The 24,321-nt window shown below is 31.1% G+C and overlaps 1 long non-coding RNA gene across 1 annotated transcript; it reads left to right on the top strand.

The window, feature by feature from the left end:
* The first annotated feature begins 14,892 nt into the window (after positions 1 to 14,892).
* LOC143051320 (uncharacterized) lies at positions 14,893 to 15,988 on the top strand. The gene is made up of 2 exons (XR_012970702.1): positions 14,893 to 15,107; positions 15,872 to 15,988. It is a non-coding gene; the product is annotated as an uncharacterized LOC143051320 (long non-coding RNA).
* Positions 15,989 to 24,321: the final 8,333 nt, after the last annotated feature.

Genomic DNA, 24,321 nt, shown 5'->3' with positions numbered 1-24,321 from the left:
ATCGGATCACCAGCAGTGATGATGATACATGGCTGTGTACATTATGTATATACAACTCGTCTAAACATCAACCCAACAATGTTAGATCTGTAAATTTGCTTTCGAAAATTTTTTGTTCTTCCCTCGCCGGGATTCGAACCCATGCCACTGAGATATCGTGATACCAGATCGCCTGCACTGTAGCCGTCCCGCTAGACCACACGACCACCTGGGTTTCATAAAAATGAAGCTTGTGGTTGCCGGGTGTTACCTTTCCACGTCAGTTTTAATCTAGCGTCGTACTACAGTACATGATATATTAGGCATGGAGATGTTATTTTTACAGATCAGCTAAATTATCTATAGTAAAGGATCCTACAAATTAATGTAAGATACAGTCACATTGTCACTGGCTCAGACAAAATATCAATGAAAATAAATATCAAACATAATTCTTAAATAACAGATGAGAAGATATATATGATACTTTGCTTAATAGATACAATTGTGTTGCTGAACATATTGTCTAGCTACAAGAAATAAGTAGAATTTAACCATTATTCCTATACAGAAATTTACAACACAGGTCTGTCCCCTTATAATTTTTTATTTAACTTGATGTTTCTCTGTTTCATTAATTTGGTCGCCGTAGTGTGACCTGTTGTTGTTTTAATTTAAAAATTCTCCGTCATTTTGATCATTTATTCACATTCAAGTTAGAATTTCTTTATTACAAGTCTGCATTTTGTCACTTCTACATTGGAGATGTGATATATCAAGTCAAATTAAAAACATATAAATTTTGAACTGAGAAATATCAAGTAAACAAGAAAAATGTAAACATGGGTTTGCGAAATGTCAACTTGATTTTTAATTAGAACTGAGAAACAAAAATTAGGCGAGAGGCTAATCATATTTAAGAAATAATATTACTCATATGTCGAACAAAGTAAAAATGACGTCGGAGGCAAAAACGAAAAAAGACGTAAAGACAATTTACTGTGACAAACGCAACATATAACAGTTACGACGCTTATAAATAAAGCAAACAAGAAGAAAATCACAGTTATTTCCATGAGAATGCCGATTGCTTTTTTAAACACGTCATGCAAAGGTGACTAAAACCTGGAACACGAATTTGTCACATTACGTTACAAGTCATTATGACTGTTCAATTTACACATGTTTTCTAATGACGACTTCTATATATTACAGTACTTGCAACCTTAGGCGTTACTATTTCAGCGATCAATCAGCGGTCATCGATCAGTCACCGATCAGTCAAGTTCGCGTCAAACTCACGTCAGCAATCCGTCAGACTTATAGTAAAAGTAATTGACTGATCGGACTGATCGGACGGATAGTACCGATCGACCTTGATGACGGATTGAACTTTAATATGTCACATGATGAACTAATACAAATTACGGAATCTTAGTTTCGTTTAATTTTTATTAAAATGGCGACTCGTGAAAATCGAACGTTCAATGATACATTTTGTTTATTAATTATTTAGCAAAGTTTTATGAATTGAAATGAAAAGAAATGTACAGATAAAACCTAAATAAAAATATCATCATTAAATAATGGTCTTTTTCGTTTTATTTAGGTTATAAATTTTCAAACCCGGCGAGTGTCTACATCGCGAAATTGATTTTATTATTTTCCAAACATACTCGGGAAAAACAAAATGAAAGGATCAGTTATTGAAAAATGTAGTCTATTTTTTTCAATATTTTAAATTTTTGTATCCTTATCATCATAAAATTAAAATCATAATCATGGACTTTCTATATTCTCGTCACAATCGAAGCCTTTAAAATAACAAATTACAAAAATAACTACTCCTAAACAATAAAAAGTACAAAAATCCAATGGTGGTAAACATAAATACATTCCTTAAAAAGAAAGAAATAATTTTAAGCAGATTTATTCTTGAATAATTCACATTTTCTACAAAAATAATATGAAAATCACTTATAACAACTGATTGTTATTGAAATTACAATATTTTCCAATATGAGAAGAAATATTTGCATTTTGACAATGCGTACAAAAAAATAATATCTTTTTCCTTAAAGTAAACATAATTTATGAAGAACAACCAATCCTGATGAACAAAAAGTAATGAAATCATGGCGGTTTATAACTTATATCATAATAAAGCAATAACTGCATTCTTATTCCACAAAAATAAAAGTTTAAGCATTTTAAGTCTCATTATATCTCAATTCTAATTAGAAGACTTGTCTCAAGATGGTAAAATAACTGATTTCAAATAAAATAGTATCATTTTTGATAAAAAGAAGAATAGTTTTGGTTATTTTAAATGATGCGAATAAAATTTTAGTATGATTTCTCTGACATTCTTTTAATTTTATGAAAAAAAAACTATAATTCTAAACTATAAAAAGTACAAAAATTTAATGGCGGTCAATAATTTTCAGTAAAATGAAGAAATATTTGCATTTTAGGCAACGCGTACAAAAATTTAGTATCTTTTTCCTTTAAGTAAGCATATTTTATGAAGAACAGCCAATCTTGATGTACAAAAAGTACTCAAATCATATGACGGTTAATAATTTGTATCAAAATAAATCAATAACTGCATTCTTATTCCACAAAAATAAAAGTTTAAGTATTTTAATTCTCATTATATCTCAAATCTGATTAGATGACTTGTCTCAAGATGGTAAAAATAACTGATTTCAAATAAAATAGTATCATTTTTGATAAAAAGAATAATAATTTTGGTTATTTTATACAATTTGAACAAAATTTTAGTATGATTTTTCTGATATTCTTTTAATTTTATGAACAAAAAACTATTCTAAACTATAAAAAGTACAAAATTTATTAGCGGTCAATAATTTTCAGTAAAATGAAGAAATATTTGCATTTAAGGCAACTCGTACAAAAATTTAGTATCTTTTTCGTTTAAGTAAGCATATTTTATGAAGAACAGCCAATCTTGATGTACAAAAAGTACTCAAATCATATGACGGTTAATAAAATTGTATCAAAATAAATCAATAACTGCATTCTTATTCCACAAAAATAAAAGTTTAAGTATTTTAATTCTCATTATATCTCAAATCTGATTAGAAGACTTGTCTCAAGATGGTAAAAATAACTGATTTAAAAAAAAATGGTATCACTTTTGATAAAAAGAAGAACAATTTGATAATTCTAAACAATGCGAAAAAAAATTTAATATTATTTCTTTGACATTTCTTTTAATTTCACGAAAAAACAACCTGTTCGAAACTATAAAAAGTTCAAAAATCGAATGGCGATCAATAATAACCATTTTCGTAGGAATAAGTTTATGTTAACAGAGTCATATAATACAATATGATGTTAACAATATTTAATACAAAACTATTAATCAACACAAACAATTTAACGCTTTAAGCATATTATTCTGTATACTATTTTCACTTTTTTTTATTGCAACCAATTTTATTACAAATTAATGTGTAAATTAAGGTGTCTTCGTAGAGGTCCGCGTTCATCGTTTGTAAATACTGTCGAGTTCGGTTTACATAAGAATTTTAAATATATACGTATCCGTCCGATCCGTGCATAAATTTCATTTACTGATCGATCGGTGACAGTTGTCAGGATAACTCTCTCATAGGTTATTTGACTTATCTGACGGATCCTATGGGTCACCGATCACCGATCACTCATCGATCAGTCAAACATCCGTCACCGATCATTCACCAATCAGTCAAGTTCACGTCAAACAGTAACGCCTAAGGTTGCAAGTACTGTATCAGTAGTACACATTGAATATGTGTTGCTTATAACAGCTAGGTTAAACGGTTTGCACTGATAATAAGAACATAAGAAATACTTGAAATTGGCAGATAAACACCACAGACATGTTGTTTTTGGGTATAAGTCTTATTCATTTTCAGTTATGATTCGGTTTTTATTTTCTGTAACGAATAATTATAGTATACATTTTATACTTATGTTTGATGAATGTTTAGCATCAATATTATGTCAGGCTCATTTGTGTGTCAATGTTAAAAGCAATCGGCCAATACAAAAACTCAATGTAGTTACTTAATTACACTGAACGTGTACAGAGTATTTTCAAGCAATACATATAAATAATACTAGAACACACCCGTGATATCGCGGGTCCGTGACTGATATATAACTATGCGTATGTCTTATTTTAGTATTGGTATTGTCATCTGATAAAGTCATGCCGATTATAACATGTATAAGGTGCACAGTTTTCTCTGCTTTCAAAATCTTTCTGTTTAAACCCGTCGACCTGGAACCTTCAATTATTGGTAATATTAATAATTTGGAAAACAAAAGGGCCTGGAATGGAGTATTTTTTACTCAACAGTATACAGCAAAATCCAAATACACTGTTTGGTGGTGCGCCTGTCAGATGCGGAACGTACAGATAAGGTAATAGGTAACAGGTGAATATACTATTGGTATCGGTGTCGGACTCGGTCCGGAACTTCTTAATTATTGGCAATATTAATTACGTGGAAAACAAATGGGCCTAGAGTGGTGTAATTTTTAATCAACATCATTGTACTATATTAGTTATATATAAAGTTGAATTCTTTGTTTCATCGGTTTTACGTGAAGACGGCTGACAAATTGGACCTCGTAATTTTAGTATTATAGATTCTAAAACATCATTATTTATCGCTTTTCAATCTTCTAAATCTATTTAAAAGATGCTAATCAAGCTGCCAAACATAAATTTAGGGATCACATATGTTAAATTTATTCTAAAAATAGCAAAACATATTTAATGTGTGTTGACAAGATACTCGTCATCTCATAGCATGCATTACCCGATATTCGAATTTGTATTCAAACAAAAGAACACGATCGTGAATAGGACATAACTGATTAGAATTACAGTTCAAACCACTTTACTTATATTAACATATCTAAGACCACAACATCATATCGCTATTTAGCTAGGACACCTACATTTTGTATCGGTCAACCATTTCTTTATTGTTACCGTAAAGCTGTAGTGTCATTCTGTGGTTATACTCTGTTAGAGCAGTTTTTGTGTTGCAACACCATAGTTAACAAAATGCGACAATACTCTGTTAGAGCTGTTTCTGGTTTGCAACACAATAGTTAATAACATCCGTATAGTTTGAGCATGCACAATCGTAATGTATTAGCTAAGACATGTATTGACAAAACGATGCGAGCAGAAGGTTTGCTACTGCTTGTTATGAAAAGGACATTTAACAATAGATATAAGCTGTTGTATATCACCCAAATATTAATGCAATCATTATTAAGCGACAGATATACAAGAACATAATCAATATAGCTACTATTGGTATTGAAATATTTTGACAAGGTTTTATATTCATATAAAAAGTAAAATCACAAAAATACTGAACTCAGAGGAAAATCAATTCGGAAAGTCCATAATTACATGACAAAATCAAATAACAAAAACGCATCAAAAACGAATGGACAAGAACTGTCATAATCCTGACTTGGTACAGGCATTTTCAAATGTAGAAAATGGTGGATTGAACCTGGTTTTATAGCTAGCTAAACCTCTCACTTGTATGACAGTCGCATCAAATTCCATTATATTGTTACCGATGCGTGAACAAAACAAACAGACACAATAGGTAAAAATGTCAAAAATAGGGGTACAGCAGTCAACATTGTGTTATCATCTTAATCACTATAAAAACAACAAATGTAACGAAGTAGCACAAAAAGGCATACATCTAATTAACATCCTCATTTTGATTATATTATACGATTTTATTTGTCTATGTAAAATGCACCCATCAAGGAAGGAGGGTTTTGAGTACTGGTGTAAAATTGCGCGTATGTATGTATGTTCCGTATCTCCCTCCTTTAGTAGGAGCACCACCATGGGTTATGGTGTAAAAAGGAAGACATTTAACACACTGTATCGGTACAGATTTAATGTGAGCATTTGCCTATCCAGTCTCCCAGCCTGGCCGTGACGGGTCTTACAACCAGAAAGTTAACCTTCCCCAAAACAATAAGTACAATGTAATAAAGCATACGAACACACCCAATCACCTGACTCGCTCATCCTCAAAAATACAGAAAATGCATAATATAAAAAAAACATTATATACAAAATAAGGGATAAGGTCACCCCGGATGCCGCACAAATGCCTAGACAACGAACGGGAAACCGGAGAGGACATACTTGGAATCCAAACCGATACCGCTAAATGCCCAGCTGTATTCCTGGTAGAGGAAAGCCGAAAATCCTATGATAAAGGATCTCGGAAAGAAACTACCAATCCATTAGGGGAACAGCTAAAACCCTCAGACATCGAATAGATTGGTCTGATAGTTTCCCACATGGAAACTACTAATGGATCCCATCTGACTACATGTCTCAAACAAACCTGAAAATATCTGCAGAAACCTTTCTCAACAAAAAAATATAATCCAAATCATAAAATATACGATGTAAGGATAATAATATTTATCCATGAAATCAATTTGACAAAACAATTTCAATGATGTTGATGGATTGTCTCTGCAAAAATTTTCACGTCCGCAAAATTCGCACAGGTAGACATAAAATAACTTTGTCGTTCAAAGTATGACGGGATGCCTAAATACAGTCACGCAAAATAGATATAACAAAAACTGACTTAACAGTTAAAGTAATAATATTAAATAAAATAATAGTGTGGTTCAAAGTATGACGGGATACACAAGTACAGAGTCACGTCAAATGTATATCACAAAAAAGTGGGTTAACAGCAAAAGTAATATTAATAAATAAAATAATTTTGTCATTCAAAGTATAACAAGATGCATAGGTACAGAGTCACATCATAAAATAATTTTGTCGTTCAAAGTATGATGGGATACATAAGCACAGAGTTACGTTAAAAGGATATCTCAAAAAACAGACTTAACATTAAAAGTAATATTAATAAAGACAAATAAAAGAATAATATAATACGTTATTAAGATGATAAACAACGTCAGTACGCAAAATCTATACTTCAAGACCATCGTGTATTATTTTTGAAGTTGATACGGAATATTTATCAACAAGTTCTTGGTACCTTCCGAGGAACTTTTTTAGAAAAAGGACGAGACGTTCTTTGACATACCCCTGGTTCATCAACTTTCTGCTCAAACACTGGTGACGTTTTACAAAGTCTGAGTAGGAGCTGCAAGCTCTTGAATACCGAATAAGTTGGGAAATGTATATTCCATATGCAGGTGAAGTTGGTATATTGCTACTAAGGTGGGGGAAATTGATAATTTCAAAATTAAAATCGTCTCGATTGTCATAGATTCTGGTACTAAGATGACTGTGTATGTCAAATTCAAGGTATAAGTCTAAAAATGAGGCGGAGGAAGCCATGTCTGTTGTCTCTTTAATTTCTAGTTCTGGTGGATATGTTAATGGAACCCAATCAGAAAAGTTCGGATTGTTAATGGAAAGAACATCATCAATATATCTCAAAGTGAAATTAAATAACCTGGCTTCTTTGATCTTCTTGTTTTTGACAAGTGTCTGAAGGAACTCCGATTCATATGAACATAAGAAGAGGTCAGCAAGGAGGCGCGCAGTTCGTTCCCATAGGAATGCCGACAATCTGTTGAAAAAGTCTACCTCCAAACTCAACAAATATGTTGTCGATAAGAAACTCTAGCATACTGACCACTTGTTCTTTTGTGTAGCATGTTTTACCTTTTTGTTTGTCACTATTAACGAAATATGCCTAATGATATCCCAAAGTAATAAATTTATAGTGTATGCTACCATTTTTATGTTGAAAGGCATTGTGGATTATTTCTTTTAGGCGATTTTTCAATTTCACATGGGAAATGGTGGTATACAGGGTTGAAAATCAAAAGTTTTGATAGAACTTATTTCAGAAAAAGACCGAGATTTAAAATTGTCTAGAAGTTCTTTAGAATTTTTAAGAATCCACATATGGTTAATACCACTACGCGAGTAAACAGTTTCACAGTATTTCTGAAGACCCTCTTTCACTGCGCATAATTTTAGTCAATCTAATGGACAATTTTTTAGTGGAACATGAAGATGAGCCAGCAATATACCGTTGCTTGTACGAAATTTTATGAAACTTTGGTATCCAAAACAAACAAGGTAAGTCCTCCTTCAATAAGTACACTAAACAAGTCGTAAAAGTACATAGAATAATAGATTGTTTTAATCATCTGTTTGATTTCTTTTAACGTTCATATTATCTTAAAAGCATGGTAAATTATTATTATACATAGTAGCATAAGTCGACATAGGACTTTGGATAAATATAAAACAATTGGGAATTAGTACATGTGGTATGATCGCCATTGACTCAGCTATCCACCAGTAACAAACAGGCTTTGGTGAATAAGCTATTTGTGACCGTACATATGTCACCAATAATCAAATACCATAAACTTTGGTTGATTTTTACATAGGTTTATTGTTTATAATTTATTTTATTTTGAAATATATTTTTTTATTTATTTTTATTTTTTGGGGGGGGAGGGGGGTTATTGTATCTATTTGAATCATTAATTATCATGTGTATTGCTATTTTTAAGGTGTTTTGTGGGTGATAACTGTAACCATTAAATGTATGCATGTCATCTTTATAAGTTCTCTGAATTTTACTTTGTTTCTTTCTTTGATATCATAACGTTTATTTATGGACTGACTGTAATATTTTTTTTCTGTCTAAGAAGAAATAACTTTAAAAATGTGGTGCACACTGAAAAACGTGCGTAGTGGGTTATTTAAAGTGTTCACCACATTTTTTATGTTATTTCGAATATTTGGTACAGGCAAGAAAAACGTAGTACAAACCTGGTTTTATTAGCTAGCTAAATTACTAAATTGTATGACAGTTCCGTTATATTGACAAACTTGTGTGAGCAATCCCGAAGGGCATATCAGCTGTGTAATGTTACATTAGTTGAAACACTGCAGCCAAAACTGGGTGCTTATAAAATATGTAAAGTAAATGTTATTACATACGGTTATAACAATAGTAATTTATATCAAATCATAGCATTATCAATGAACATAATTAGAAGTTCACGTTTGTTTTTGTTTTGTATTCGATATTGAAAGTGCAAGAGATTATGCTATAATTACTGTTTTGCCTTGTAAACATATTGTTTTTTAGTAATTCATACACCAAACAGGTGAAATAATTTATATTGTAAAGATTGTGAAAAGTGAAAAAAAACAATCCATGGGAAATTCTAAACGGAAAGCCTATATTCAAATTGCAAAATCCAAAAGCTCAAAAATATCAAACGAATGGATAACAACTGTCATATTCAAGCTTTGGTACATGCATTTTTACTTATTTTAAATATTGGGGGAATAAACATTTCAAGTGTAGGTCATTCACATAAAATGAAAACATGTAATAAATTCCACTACCTCCAACAAAAAGATAAGATGAGGTGTTTATCGCTAAGAAATGTTTCTCAACTCTGGTGCCGCAAAACTCTTCTTTTCATGGAACTTTTTCATTAACTTAAGTAGGATATCTGGATGAAAATTGTTTAAATTTATAAGAATCATGCCATTTCTTTAAAAATGAGCTTTTCTTTGTTTTTTTTTTATCTTCATCCCCTTTATTAAATAGACGTAAAGTACCAAAATACATAATATGAAATTGAAATCTTGATTTAGAAGTGTCTACCAATTGGTGGATTATTGTATTTAATGTCTCATAAAAGAAGAAATCTCAATTTTACTAGCATTTGATTAGGAGGAGGGCGAAAGATAGCAAAGGGACATTCAAACCCATAAGTCGAAAATAAACTGACCTTGCCACGGTAGAGTAAGAAAAGACCAAGACCAAAAGTCAATCAAAAGTATATAACACACAGTTTAAAAAACTTTAAATTGTGCTGCACGAGCCCAACCGATAAAACGAGTTGATTTCAGATACTACAAACGGGTGAATATATCCTTGTATATGTGTTTAAACCGTCGTGCTAAAATACATACCCTGCAATAAATGACAGGGTCAAACTGTAGAAGTTATCATGATTATAATAATGGTCTAGGTGTGATATGAATTATGGGGGACATTGACTTAAATCTTTTACATATATGCATGTACTTTGATTTATTAAAACATTTTTATATGTATGAAGCGCTCTATATCTTGTTGCATAGGAATAATCCATGTTATAATAAAACCAGTAAAGAAATGTATGTGTGCTTGATATTGTAATTAGATATCTGAATATAGTAAACATTGGCACTAATATCGATTTTGTCATTAGCAAATTAAAACATAACTAAATTGTATTTTCTTTCGAGGATGTATAGAGACACACACACGTTAATTTGTATCTCTAAAAGAGTCGCTCCTCACTATCCTACTACCTGTCGATACAATTATTTTTGTCATTGCACAATAAAGGAAACAATAGTATACCGCTGTTCAAAACTCATAAATCCATGAACAAAAAACGAAATCGGGGTAACAAACTAAAACTGAGGGAAACGCATTTAACATAAGAGGAGAACAACGACACATCATTAAAATGTAACACACACAGAAACGGACTAAGCATTAGACAAAATCCTGTGAGAATAACAAAAATAGCATGACTTCTCTGACTGTTCATGACGTTGAAATACTAAGTCAGGATAAAGATGTACAGTAGTTGTTGTTTGTTTATGTAATTTATACGTGTTTGTCATTTCTCGTTTTTTAAATAGATTAGACCGTTCTTTTTCCCGTTTGAATGATTTTTACACCATTAATTTTGGGCCCTTTATAGCTTGTTGTTCGGTGTACGCCAAGACGCGATGTTGAAGGCCGTACATGAAGCTATAATGGTTATAAATTGTTATTTGGATAGAGAGTTGGCTCATTGGCACTCATACCACATCTTCCTATATTCTAAAGGTGAATTGAAAAAATATTCATACAAATTTGTTAAAATATAATTTTCACGTCATTGAAATGCTGACTAGTAACATTTACTTCCAGGTTATTGTCACGACCTAAATGTTTGTCGTACGTATTCACGGATCTGATAGAGGTTTGGCCTCACATTATTTTTATAATGCTTGCACTTGCAATGCTGGTTATACGGGAGAATGTTGTAAAGCAGGTGAATGAATAACAGTTGATATTTATTTTTTGTTTGTTTTTCCTTTATAACTAAATCTGACGTAGAATAATAAATAACTATGATTTAAATTGTTACTTTTTTTATTCGTGCTACCAGTACGTATACTGTAGTGGTATTAAAGTTTGAATGGACACTATAAAGTCAGCAATACTGGAAGGAGGTTTTCATAAACAAAACGCTTATAGAAAAAAACACAATGTCATATATGCTACTGATCTATTTTTAAAAAATATGTTAAACAGAAAATTGTCATTCAAAATCTATTGATCATGTTGATGTCGTTTGCTATATATACGACTTTAAAGTGCGATGGGGACGCTAAAACGCGATGGTCACGCTACAGTGCGTTGGCCTACGTTCAAAAGCTTTTCAAATCACTAGTTTAAATTGATAGGGGATTAATAAAGGAATCAAATGAGCAAGAAAATATGTAGTTCAATGTGCTCGTTTACTAGATATTAGCCTTTGAAATTGTGGTGGGAAAATGAAATCTCTTGACTTTTCATAGCTTTATCATTGACAAGTTTACGTTCTGAAAAACTATTAGAAAATAATTAAAATTTTATAACACTTTTACAGATGGCTTTATCATGATACATGTATAAGATTTATAAAAAGAAAAATGGGGGTAAGGCATCCAAATGGATAAAACAGGAGGATTCCGAAAATTTTACAAAAATTCCAAAACATGACAAGCGAATATCCTTAATATCAATTAAAATTCTGTACAAGGTGAAAACATATCAATAGAAACGTCGAAATAATTGAACGTCATCGGGATATAAACCTTAAAATGTCGATTTTTATTAGTTTTATATTATTTAAACTTAAATTCAAGTATTAACAACAAATAGCATTTTTACGAAAAATATATGGGGAGAAAATTTATGTCAGTTCATTTGCAATCTATAAGTCTGATTGTCCCTCTGGTGTCTTTCGTCCCTCTTTTGTTCGTGTTTAGTCTAGTCCATGTTCTTCATATACAAATGACATACATTCATCTTATTTGAAAAAAATATGCAATTAGCAATATTTCAGAATATAAAAGAGACAATGGTATTATTTGTTTAATTCAACGAGCCCAAGGTATATAAACATCATACCAAAATCTGTTATATAGCCCATTTACTGTTCATTGACGATAATTTTATTTGTCTAATTACGAAATTACGCATGTTGACACTTCCAGTATTGCTCCTTTTGAAGGTCATGCAATTCAAAAAGGTTTTTTGGTGTTTTTTAGTTGTTGTTTTGCTTACAATAACTCGTATTGTAATATATTGATGTGGTTTAGATATGGTAAATATTGTCGACTTTAGTTAACGTTTGATTGTGAAGCAAATCATTTGGATCTTTTACACGTTAAGTTGATTAAAATATAATTTGAACAAAGCCTGAGACCAATACTATGCTAGTTGCATTTTAAGTGAATAAACTACTTTTTTGTTCTTATCTAGATTACATTTATCAACAAGATACTAGAAATAATAAAACAAACGTGTATTAAAAGAGTTTATGTCTTTTTGCATTCTTCATTGTAAGTTTCAACATTCATTCAAAAGTAAAATCACAAAAATACTGAACTCCGAGGAAAATGACAACGGAAATTCCCGAATCAAATGGCAAAATCTAATGATAAAACACATCAAACGAATGGACAACAACTGTCATAATTTTGACTTGCTACAGGCATTTTCAAATGTAGAAAATCGTGAATTGAATCCGGTTTTATAGCGCTAAACTTCTCAATTGTATGACTTTCGCATCAAATTCCATTATATTTACAACGGTGCGTGAACAAAACAGAAAAAAAGGAAATGTAGTATACCGTTGCTCAAAAGTCTAGAATCGATAAAGCAAAATCAAATCCGACTGACAAATCAAATCGCAGAAAACACCTAAACTATAAAAGAAGTACAACGGAATAACAGAAACACTAAACTGATACAAAATCAAACACCCACATGCACATGAACTGAATATTTTAGAACAACTAATATACATTATCCCTTACTTTTAAAAAACACAAAGTGGTTGGTTCAATCTGGTTTTATGCCTAGCAAAACCTTCCGACTTTATGGTAATATTACAAATACGGCTACACATTACGTGTCAGGAAAACAACACAAATATACGCAGGAGCACTGAGGACAGCATGTTCAGAATAAATACATAGAAAATAATATAACTGTACATGACAACATGTACATCACAAAACAACAACGGAAACTATCCATAAATTTACAACAGTTAACCGATACTCCACAATATAGTTAAGAACTGTGCGACACGCGAATGTATCAACGCAACAAAATAATGTGAAGTCACAGGAAAATTTCTTAAAATAGACTATAACATTTCGATTTATGAGACTTGAAGTAGTCCACGGTTATTAAGATTTAATCGATCGTATACTTTAAAACTGTAATTAAGTTCTGGTTGTAGTAAATTTGAAAGTTCATCGTTTCACCATCATGAATATTTCTGTTAAACTATTTTTAAACAAATATTCTAAGTCATGTAAATAGAAGCTGGATTAAAAATATATATTTTTTTTTGTTACGTCTGAAATCACCAATGTAAGCGTACATTGCGTCTCATTTCTAAACAGTTGACCGACATGTCGTCGAAATTCATTATTTTCAGATAATTGTTGATGTAACGCGTCTTCTGATGGGCTGAAAGTTTTCTGTCTATCAGCTCAAAGACAATGAATTTTTTCATGTAACCGAGACGTTATCAGAAATAATTACATGACTTACTCCTTAAAAATAGAACTTAGAATTAAATAACAAAGTATTACTGTAACAAGTGTTATATTTTTTTGCCAATTCGAAATAACTTTAAAAATGTGTTGCACATATTTATATTATTTAAGTTATTTTGTCATAGACAAAAACATATTAAAGTCATCCCTTTGAAATTGGAGAACCTGATAACCTCCTGCATCATGTGATTTTCTAACAATTAATACTTGATTTAAGAAATTCTCAAACCGTACAAAATGGAATATATTTGCAAATGTGCGATTTAATGTCAAACTACAGAGATTGTTGTGGTCTTATATTCATTCTTTCGTTCTCTTGTGTCATCGTTTCTTTTGAATTTTGAGCGATATAGACATCATATTAATTAAATGCATTGACCTAGTATGACGTACCGTCATAATGGTACGATAGATAGACAAAAGCTAAAACAAACTATTTTAATGTTTTATACATAATTATCAAAAACATGGATAGAAGATAGATTATAATTTAACTTATAAACGTAAATTCGTTTATTATTAATACATTTTCAGACCCTCCTTCTATAGTGTTCCCTCCACAACCCTTTGGTGGTAGTGCTGGAGTGTCTCAAAACTTTACTTGTGAAGCTTCTGGTCACCCACATCCACGGATAACATGGACATTTACGTCGGTTTGTCTAATTAATAGTAATATGTTGTGGACTTATATTCATTCTTTCGTTCTCTCGTTTCATCGTTTCTTTTGAATTTTGAGCTATATAAACTATCTGATATATCTTATAAACCAAATAAGATATATTTTGTACAAAAAAAGCATAGAAGATAACGTATTAAGTACATGCTATATCCTTTCAAGATCATAAGATATCTGATATATAAAGTATATAAGATACTTATAAAGTAAATAATATATAATATGACGTTTATAAATATCTGATAAAGTTTATATGCTATCTACTAAAAGTTGGATTATGTTCAAATAAATTGCAAAATGGCTAGTCATATTTAGTCTTTAAATATCTGAATTCTACATATCTATTATTCAAAATAATGTTAAATGTCTATTAGTATTCACACCAAACCTATGGTCTACCACCACATACGTTATTCCAAAATGGAGAAGTTTTGGAAATCAGTAATATGCAAGAATCTGGGACTGTTGCATGTGAAGCTATAAACGAATTTGGTAAAGACACAGCTTCTGTTTCTATCATTGTACATCACGGTAAGGTTTATTTGAAAAAAAAATACATTTATTGCTTATAAACATTTTCTCGGTATACATGTCAAGATGTATAATACAAAAGAGATCTGTTGTAAAATATTACAAGATTGCATTTTAACCACATAAAATAAAAATCGAATAAAATATGTAAAATATGTGATACCATCGTCACTATGCACTTCTTAGTAACAAGTCAAAGAAAAAATAGCCAATATAATCCAGAGGAAAGACACGCAGGTCAATTCGAAAATATATGACAACGCAGTGGCTCAAGAACAACAAATCAAAGGACCAACAAACAATAGAACACAAAATCCTAAATAGAAAATTAATGAGTTAGAAACACGAGCACTACTCAAAATTGTGTGAGATCTCAGGTGCTCCAAAAGGGCATGCAGATCAGTATCCACATGTGGCATCCATTGCGTTGCTCATGCTTGTATACACCCAGTAATAAGCCATGTTGCTTCATAGAAATTGAAAGTTTAAAATTGGGAAGCTTTATTCATCTCTATTGTCGTAAAGTGTTGTTTTCAACCGACCCATATTGTCAATTTCTAGATGCAACTCACGATAGAGAAAGTGTTTTTAAATGTGTGCATAGATTAATTAACTTACATTTGTTACATTAAGACATAGATCTCTAATAGATGAGAGGACAAACTTCCTTTGTTTAGTTATAAATCCGGTTCATTTTCTGGATTATTTCTGTTTCTATATATTTTGACAATTATACTACGAATTTTAAAACTTTTTATTTGCAGATACTGCAGTTGTTGGATAAATCCACCTTTATGAACGGACAGCAATAACATACATACATACTAATAGGAACGCCAGTTGATTTTTATATCAAATGAATAAAACATGTTCAGTGTAAATTTTGACTGGCATGGTACTTCTTCTACTGGTGCCATGACTATCTGCTTCATATTTTTTCTTATCTTAGTGTCTCAATTATGAATACTGTTGTTAGTCATTTGGTCTTTCTGCTTCACTTTTTGCAGTTTTTTTTCGACCTTTGAATATTTCCGATATTGTAGGTAGTTACATATATTAATGAAAAAAGTGTTTCTGTTAATTACCGTGACAACAAAGTCGTATTCACCTAAAATCTAATGTTTACCTTTTGATAAACGTAACTAAATTTTATCTGCGCGTCACAGTTTTCAAAGACTTACCAAGTTTAGAAGAAAGTTCACCCCTTGTTTTCGGTGGGGTTCTTGTTGTTTATTCTTTAGTTTTCTATGTTGTGCCATGTGTACTATTGTTTGTCTGTTTGTCTTTTTTCATTTTTAGCCATGCGTTGTCAGTTTGTTTTAGATTTATGAGTTTGACTATCACATTGGTATCTTTCGTCCCTCTTTTTTTCAGCCCTTATCATTGAGGCAGAAAAATTAACACATAATCCACTATCCACTATCTACTTTACAGGATAATGACAACTTCACATATACACAAATAGAGATAATCAAAGTATCAATTACATTGGAGAAAACAGTGTGTAGGAGGGAACAATATGGCAGCATATATAATAGATAAACACAATGCTTTACCTTGTTGTTACAAATTATATATACTTGTAAAGTTACCAAATATTTAAAACAATCTATTGAATTGAGAATTAATTGTTGAACATTGCATTCGACAATGCATTGAAAATACATTTGCAATATATGATTTACACTGATCAAACCATACACAGCCACTAGCATAGACACATAAATGTATACGATTTATAAAAAGAAAAATGGGATTAGAGGGCCAATTGATTTAAGGTGGTATCCAACACTTTCACTCAAATTAATTTGGCTCGTTTAATTTTCATAAAATTTTGTCAAAGTATTTACTTTGACCCTTTAACAAAAATATTAAAATACAAAAAATTTTGAACCAACCGTTTTGTCAGAAAAATTACACTGGTTATATAGAAATTTGACTAACACCAATTTTGATCATTGAGAATCTTAATATTCCTTTTACCACACAACGTAATTAAAACGTTTAGCTGACTTTACAGAGTTGTTTCCCTGTAGTGTTAGGTACCACCTTAAGGCATTCAAATGATTAAAACCAAAAATCCAAAACATGACAAGCGAACATCTTTAAAGAAAGGCTAATGATTTGAGAAAGGATGTTACAGGAAACATCACTATATTGTCTTGTTTTGCCAGACATGCAGTTTTGTTTGTAGCATTTAACGGTGACAATAAATAGAATGTTCGGTCAACGTCCTTTGAAATGGTAAAAACATTGCAAGCCAGAACTCGGGGCGTATTTGTAGACCACCATTTTGAGGATGTATTTGTTAATATATATGTAAAAAAGACACTCAAGTCAAAGGTAGGAATGCATGACATGTTTATGGAAATTTATGTTACTTAAATAACTGATATAGATGATGAAAGCACTTGATAATTTTAGGTAGGTGTTAACTTTCTCCACAAAACAATTATCTGTTATTTTGCAATAAGTCATTGGATATAGAATGGATACTATATGATGGCTTTTGGCTGCTCAAAACATTCTATTGTTGCAAAATGTATCCTATTGTTACTAATTATATCTGCTGTTGATAGTTTCTGTTATGTTTGTATCCGTTATAATTTAAAGGTAATTGATACTGCTTATGTTTTTTCGTTGTCTTTTAGTTCTCAATGTAATATGCACAAACTCGTTTTGATATGTAAATGCTTTGTTTTTCTAGCTTCATTCTTTCTATCTATTGGAATGTGTTAATACGTAAATTGATCATAAATGAATCGATATTAAGGAGTTTGCTTTTGAGTGTGGTTGAAAAAGTTGCATTTTGGTAACGATAGTTTGTATCCTATCTGTCATGGCTTTCAACCATTATGTAAGTGTCCGAATATTCACTGTTACAATGGCATTCGACAAGATCCTCTTAAACTGTTTTTACATGAATGATATATACATTAGTAAGAAATCATACTTTTTATGACCCGTACGAACTGTTAATCATGTTTGTCTAATACACAAATAATTATCAGTTAACAAAATCTGTCATTCAAAATAATGTCGACGCGATAATCCCGGCGCCTCTTTTTCGCGGTAGACATAGACGAAAACGACTTGATATGATCTGATTGAACTTGCCACTACTTATTCTGTAGTGTGGTCGTGTCTAGTCGTATCTGGTGTATTTTGCCTCAAACAAAACACATGTTCACTAGGAAGACTTTTTAGTTCATATCGATGTGATTAATGTCCTAAATCAATTGAAAACATGTGAAAATTATATCTCTAAAATGTATATGTTTACTAATGTTTACCTTGATTGGTATCTTTCTTCAAATAAAGGCAACAGTAGTATACCGCTGTTCAAAACTCATAAATCCAGGGACAAAAAACAAAATCGGGGTAACAAACTAAAACCGAGGGAAACGCATTAAATATAAGAGGAGAACAACGACATAACACCGAAACGTAACACACACAGAAACGGACCAAGCATCAGACAAAACACCACGAGAATAACAAATATAACAAGGACACCAAATACATGAATTTGGGATAGACAAGTACCGTGCCACGTCTGATCTCAATTTATTCGAAACATCGCTAAAGATCTGTCACCAGAATATATCATTTATTTAAAAGACCCTTTTGCGGTTGCAAATAAAATATAGTATTTTATCACCTAGTTTTTATAATTCAAATATGGTGAAAAGGAGTTCCACAACTTTTCAACGTTTAAGCTAATAATTATCAAAGGTACCAGGATTATAATTTAATACGCAATACGCACGTTTCGTCTACATAAGACTCATCAATGACGCTCATATCAAAATATTTATAAAGCCAAACAAGTACAAAGTTGAAGAGCATTTACAAATCAAAATTCCAAAAAGTTGTGCCCAATACGGCTAAGGTAATCTATTCCTGGGAACAATCCTTAGTTTTTCGAAAAATTGAAAGTTTTGTAAACTGGAAATTTATAAAAATGACCACATTATTGATATTCATGTCAACACCAAAGTGTTACACCAAAGTGTTGACTACTGGGCTAATAATGTTTATTATACTTTTGATTTATGGTTATCAATTCTTAATTCCATTTATCTTTATTACACCTACATCCTTAAGACAATAGTAAACATATTCCTTTTGTTTATAAGTACAAGGAAACTGACATTTATTCATAGTGTAATGAGTGTATAGATGCAATGAATATTTTTATATTCCATTAGAGATTTAGAATATTTACAAACTTAATATAAGATTAAATTCCACTAATTTTGATAATGAACCTAGCTTATGAACGTGACTGCAAAATATCACATTTTGCATGAATAAAAAAGTCAAGCTGAAATTTGTTCCGTTATTTGTATGCTTCAGGCCCAGATAATAATTGATTGAAATACTTGCAATGAGAATTACAAGGTATAAACACAATTATGTCTAAAGGACTTTTAGTAAATCATACTTTCAAGTTATACATTTATTGGACATTTTTTACTTTATCTTGAAGAGGTAATAAAGAACATCCAGACACACAGCACACTCGCGATTGCCTCATTTTTTTCTTTGTTTTTTTATATTACCGTATAGTCCTTTTAGAAATAATTTATGCAAGCCCTATTTTTGTGGCATTTTAAAATGGTCGTTCCGTTATGCTCATTAGTTTTATTCCTCGCTCACGCTCAGTATTAAATTAATGTCCAGGCCGTGCGAAAAAAATCACAAATCTATTACGGAATGCGTTATTTCTCCAACAAGCTAAGATCAACAATTTTCCGTTTTCTGACCCCATTATCGAAAATACTGTAAACTGGTAATTTTCGCGCCGTCTTTATTTCGCACTTTACTAACACAATCTAAATTGACGCCGTTATGAATTCACAATTTCCCTGTGACCTAAATATTTTCACAAAACGATTTAGAAAGTGAGCAGATTCTCATGTATCGTAATTTTGTGATAAAATCAGAAATCTATTGTTTGCGATTCATTAATGTTAAAGTTGTGTCATGTTTGCTTGTAAAAACATATACACAATAATAGAAAAGAAGAATTTATTAAGAAGGAATTAAAATAAAATGGTAATAGGATAAATGTTAATTAATCGATCATTTGATCTAATCAAACATGTTAAACGAGGTATTACCAATGTTATTTCAAGTGATCGGGCGGAGTTTATGTTTTAATTTGCATAAGGACAGTCTATTTGAAGATGTGTGAGATAAGGATGATTGCCGTTATAAATATTACTGATTTCTAATCACCTATCAGTGTCATCAAATGAATTTACAAAACAATGATTGCACACTTTATTGATGAGTTTATCCTAAAACACCATGTTAAGATGGACTGGTTTATTATGAGCGGACCGGCTAGACTCCGCCCAGTCAAGTGAAATAACTTGAGTAATAATTCTTTTGAAACTTATTGACAAGTGTCGTGAACATATGTGTAACAGATGTTGTTTACATAAAGATATCCGTAATATCCGCTTACTTGATATATCTTCTATTTAGTTAAAGTCATGATTTCTATTTTTGATTTCCATTAAGAAAACACAGTTATGATTTGAGGAATAAAGCTGTCATCTTCAAAACCTTTTTTTTTTACAGTGGTCCTGTGCGTGTTGTTTCATATACGTGCATGTGTGATCTTTATCTTATGAAAAGAGTTTCGCTGCAATTTTCGTGGTCGCTTTTATTTTCGCGTTTCACTTCTTACTGCGAAAATAGTGAATAAAGTAATTAAACTGCCGCCGAAATTTCCCTGTTAATTTCTCTTGAAATATAAATACATATCATTGATAAATGGGCAAAAAGACAATACAAATCATGTTTGGCATTGATTAATCATGTATATTAGATAATTGAAAAAAGCTTTACGTGTACGTGCATAAATGCAACAGTAGTATACCATTGTTCGAAAGTCATAAATCGATTGAGAGAAAACAAATCCGTATTACAAACTGAAACTGAGGGAAACACAAAACACCAGAAACACTTATACAATAGAGCGTTTGCACAGAACGATCCTGTTTACTAATTAGATTTTCTAATGGACAAATTTGATAACAGATAATACAAGTATTAGGCATAATACTTTACAGGGACCAGACGGAAGTACACCACTAATGCATGGCCCTAGTGCTCTGTATGTTAAATTCACCCACTTTCACACAGACAGAGCTCTTTTGGTATAAATTGTAAAGTAAAGTGACAATTGTTGCATGTCAAAGCAATCCTTTATGGTGTCTTGTGTTGAAAAAATCATATCTTTAATGACATATAAAAAAAGAAAAAAAAAATGGTCCCTGAAGTTCGAATGTAACAAAACAGGTACTTCAGATCTGACAGGCTTGCAAAATGTTCTCTTTTTTAAATGTCTTGGATTTTTTTTTTTATTTTATCAAATATAAGTCAAAAAGTAATACATATGGATCTACAGCTTTCATTTGGTAAAAAAAAATACCTAAATCTTTTCGGGGTTGAATATGTACTTCTTTCTGATATGTGCTTTCTGACCGGGACAGAATTAGTTTTGTTACACCTATAACAGAGCTGATATATTGACTTATTAAATTAATATTTTGATCAAATTCATGCAATAAAAACATGCAAAACTTACATCCATTCACTATTTTACTAATTTCAAGCTCACATTGAACTGGTAGTAATAATGGGTTGTGCAATGAAAAATATGGATATTACCAATGGAAAATATGATGTTTTTAATTTTCAATATCATGCATATGGTTCTAATTTGTAAATTTCCATAGGAAAACAATACTCTAACCAACAGTCATATTTTATCGGAGATTGTTCATTAAACAAAGTGTATGTTTAGCCTAATAGGACTAATTGTAGTTTTTTTTTCTCCATTATATAATCGTTAATCGTCTTGCTTGCTGACAACATACCCCCGCCTCCTCATTATTGCCGGTGTTATCGTAAATTACACCATTATAATGTCTTTCGAAAAAAAACTTTTAACATGTTTTCACAAGAGTTATGTGGTCATTAAATATAAGCGAATTATTATCAATGAATAAAATAATGACCTTCGGTATGTTGTGTACTGATAATCTCGACCTCTTTATCCCGGCAGTCATGAACGAAAACGACTTATGATCTTATTTTACATGACATAGCTTATTCTGTGGTGTTTTTTTCTCTGATCAATGTTTTCCTATAATTATAAATATGTTTACTAGGAAGACTTGTTTATTTCATACCGTCGATTAAGGTCTTAAATCATTTCAATAAATATGACAAGTTTATCTTTATAAGACGTACATGTACCATGTGCATACTGTATGTGTGGTAATTTTTTACCTTGATTTGTCGCTTTCTTATGTAGACGAAATGCGCACCTGGCGTATCAAAATATCTGCGTAGTACCTTTGATAACTATTTCTTCAATATTTTTTGAGACATCATTGAACTATTGTCAACTAAATATATCTATAGCAGTCCTAAATGGGCTCGCAAGTGATTTACAGGATTTTCCGTTTCAAAGAGGAATCTTTTAGATTTTTTTGTTTTGACTTGACAACCACCAGCATACTGTCACCTAATTATATATTAACTACAAAGAAGATTTGCAGCAGCTGTTTGGTGGAATAACATTGAAACAAACTTTATATTAGTACTTCTAACATATAGCCATAAAGAATAGATGACTAGATTTGAAATTACCACGCACAATTATTCTATTAGTTTTGATCTCAAATAATTTTCAATATTTTTTTGTGTTCGGCGTTCATATTCAGAATAACCAGTAATATTCCTAACAAATATTGGTGATTCTCCCCGGGCACTCCAGCTTTCTCCACCAATAAAAACTAAATGCCATGAGATAGAACAATAGTGTTGAAAGTGGAATTGACCAAGAATCAATCAAGTATTCAATATAACCAACGTAATACATGAAACTCACAATACTGTATTCTTTGATATATGTTAATTTAAAAACAATTGGTGAAAAAATATGATATGCATAGTATCTCCCTTAGGAACTGCAATTATATTTCTGGTGAAAGTAATGTACGACAGTCCAATCTTAAAGAAAGGCATAATTTAATCTGTTGAAGCGCTAGAATTAATTCCAAAAAATTATTTTTCAAATTCTAATGACATGTTTGGATTAATTTTTATATAAAAACATGTGTCTAGTTTGCCTGTATTTAAGTATGACATACATTGTACAGTTAAATTTCATATGTATTGATATTTCTAAATTCTGATACTATGTTCGATTTTATGTTGATGCACTCAGAAAAGGGACTTTCCGTTTGGAATTTTACTCGGAGTTCGGAATTTTTGTGATTTTACTATTTTTACTCAATACTTCATTTACTATAGAGACTCTAGTATATGTCAGTGTCTAATTTGCCTGTATTTACGTATAACATGGAAGTCTATCTAAAGAACATATCTTCTTTATCTAATTGATATAAAAGTAAACACCTCTAAAGATATAAAAATTATACCACTGAAAAAATCTCTTGAAATGTCTATTTGGAAATGTTTTGATAGCAGGTTAGTTTCAATTTTCGTATCTTTTTAAAATAATTCGTTTCATTTTGAATGATATATAAAAAAGAAGATGTGGTATGATTGCCAATAAGACAACTATCCACAAAAGACCAAAATGACCCAGACATTAACAACTATAGGTCACCGTACGGCCTTCAACAATGAGCAAAGCCCTTACCGCGTAATCTATTATTTATGATGGACTTCTCTTTTATGCATATCTCTTATAGATTGGTCTTAAATATGTAAGATCGTCCCGAACATTCATGAAATATTTGTCACTAGACGTTAATCAACCAACAATTAATCAATCTTTTATGCATATCTCTTATAGATTAGTCTTAAATATGTAAAGTCGTCCCGAACTTGCATGAAATATTTGTCACTAGACGTTAAGCAACCAACAATTAATCAATCTTTTATGCATTTCTCTTATACTTTAGTATTAAATATGTAAAGTCGTCCCGAACATGCATGAAATATTTGTCACTAGACGTTAAGCAACCAGCAATTAATCAATCTTTTATGCATATCTCTTATAGATTAGTCTTAAATATGTAAAGTCGTCCCGAACTTGCATGAAATATTTGTCACTAGACGTTAAGCAACCAACAATTAATTGATCAACATGTAAGAAACTTTAAGAATATGAAAATTTCATCAATTGTTTTCAAAAATTGTATGACACAATAATATAATG

The sequence above is a fragment of the Mytilus galloprovincialis genome, chromosome 11 (assembly GCF_965363235.1).
Source record: "Mytilus galloprovincialis chromosome 11, xbMytGall1.hap1.1, whole genome shotgun sequence".
NCBI lineage: Eukaryota > Metazoa > Mollusca > Bivalvia > Mytilida > Mytilidae > Mytilus > Mytilus galloprovincialis.
This window is presented reverse-complemented; position numbering and strand designations above follow the sequence as displayed.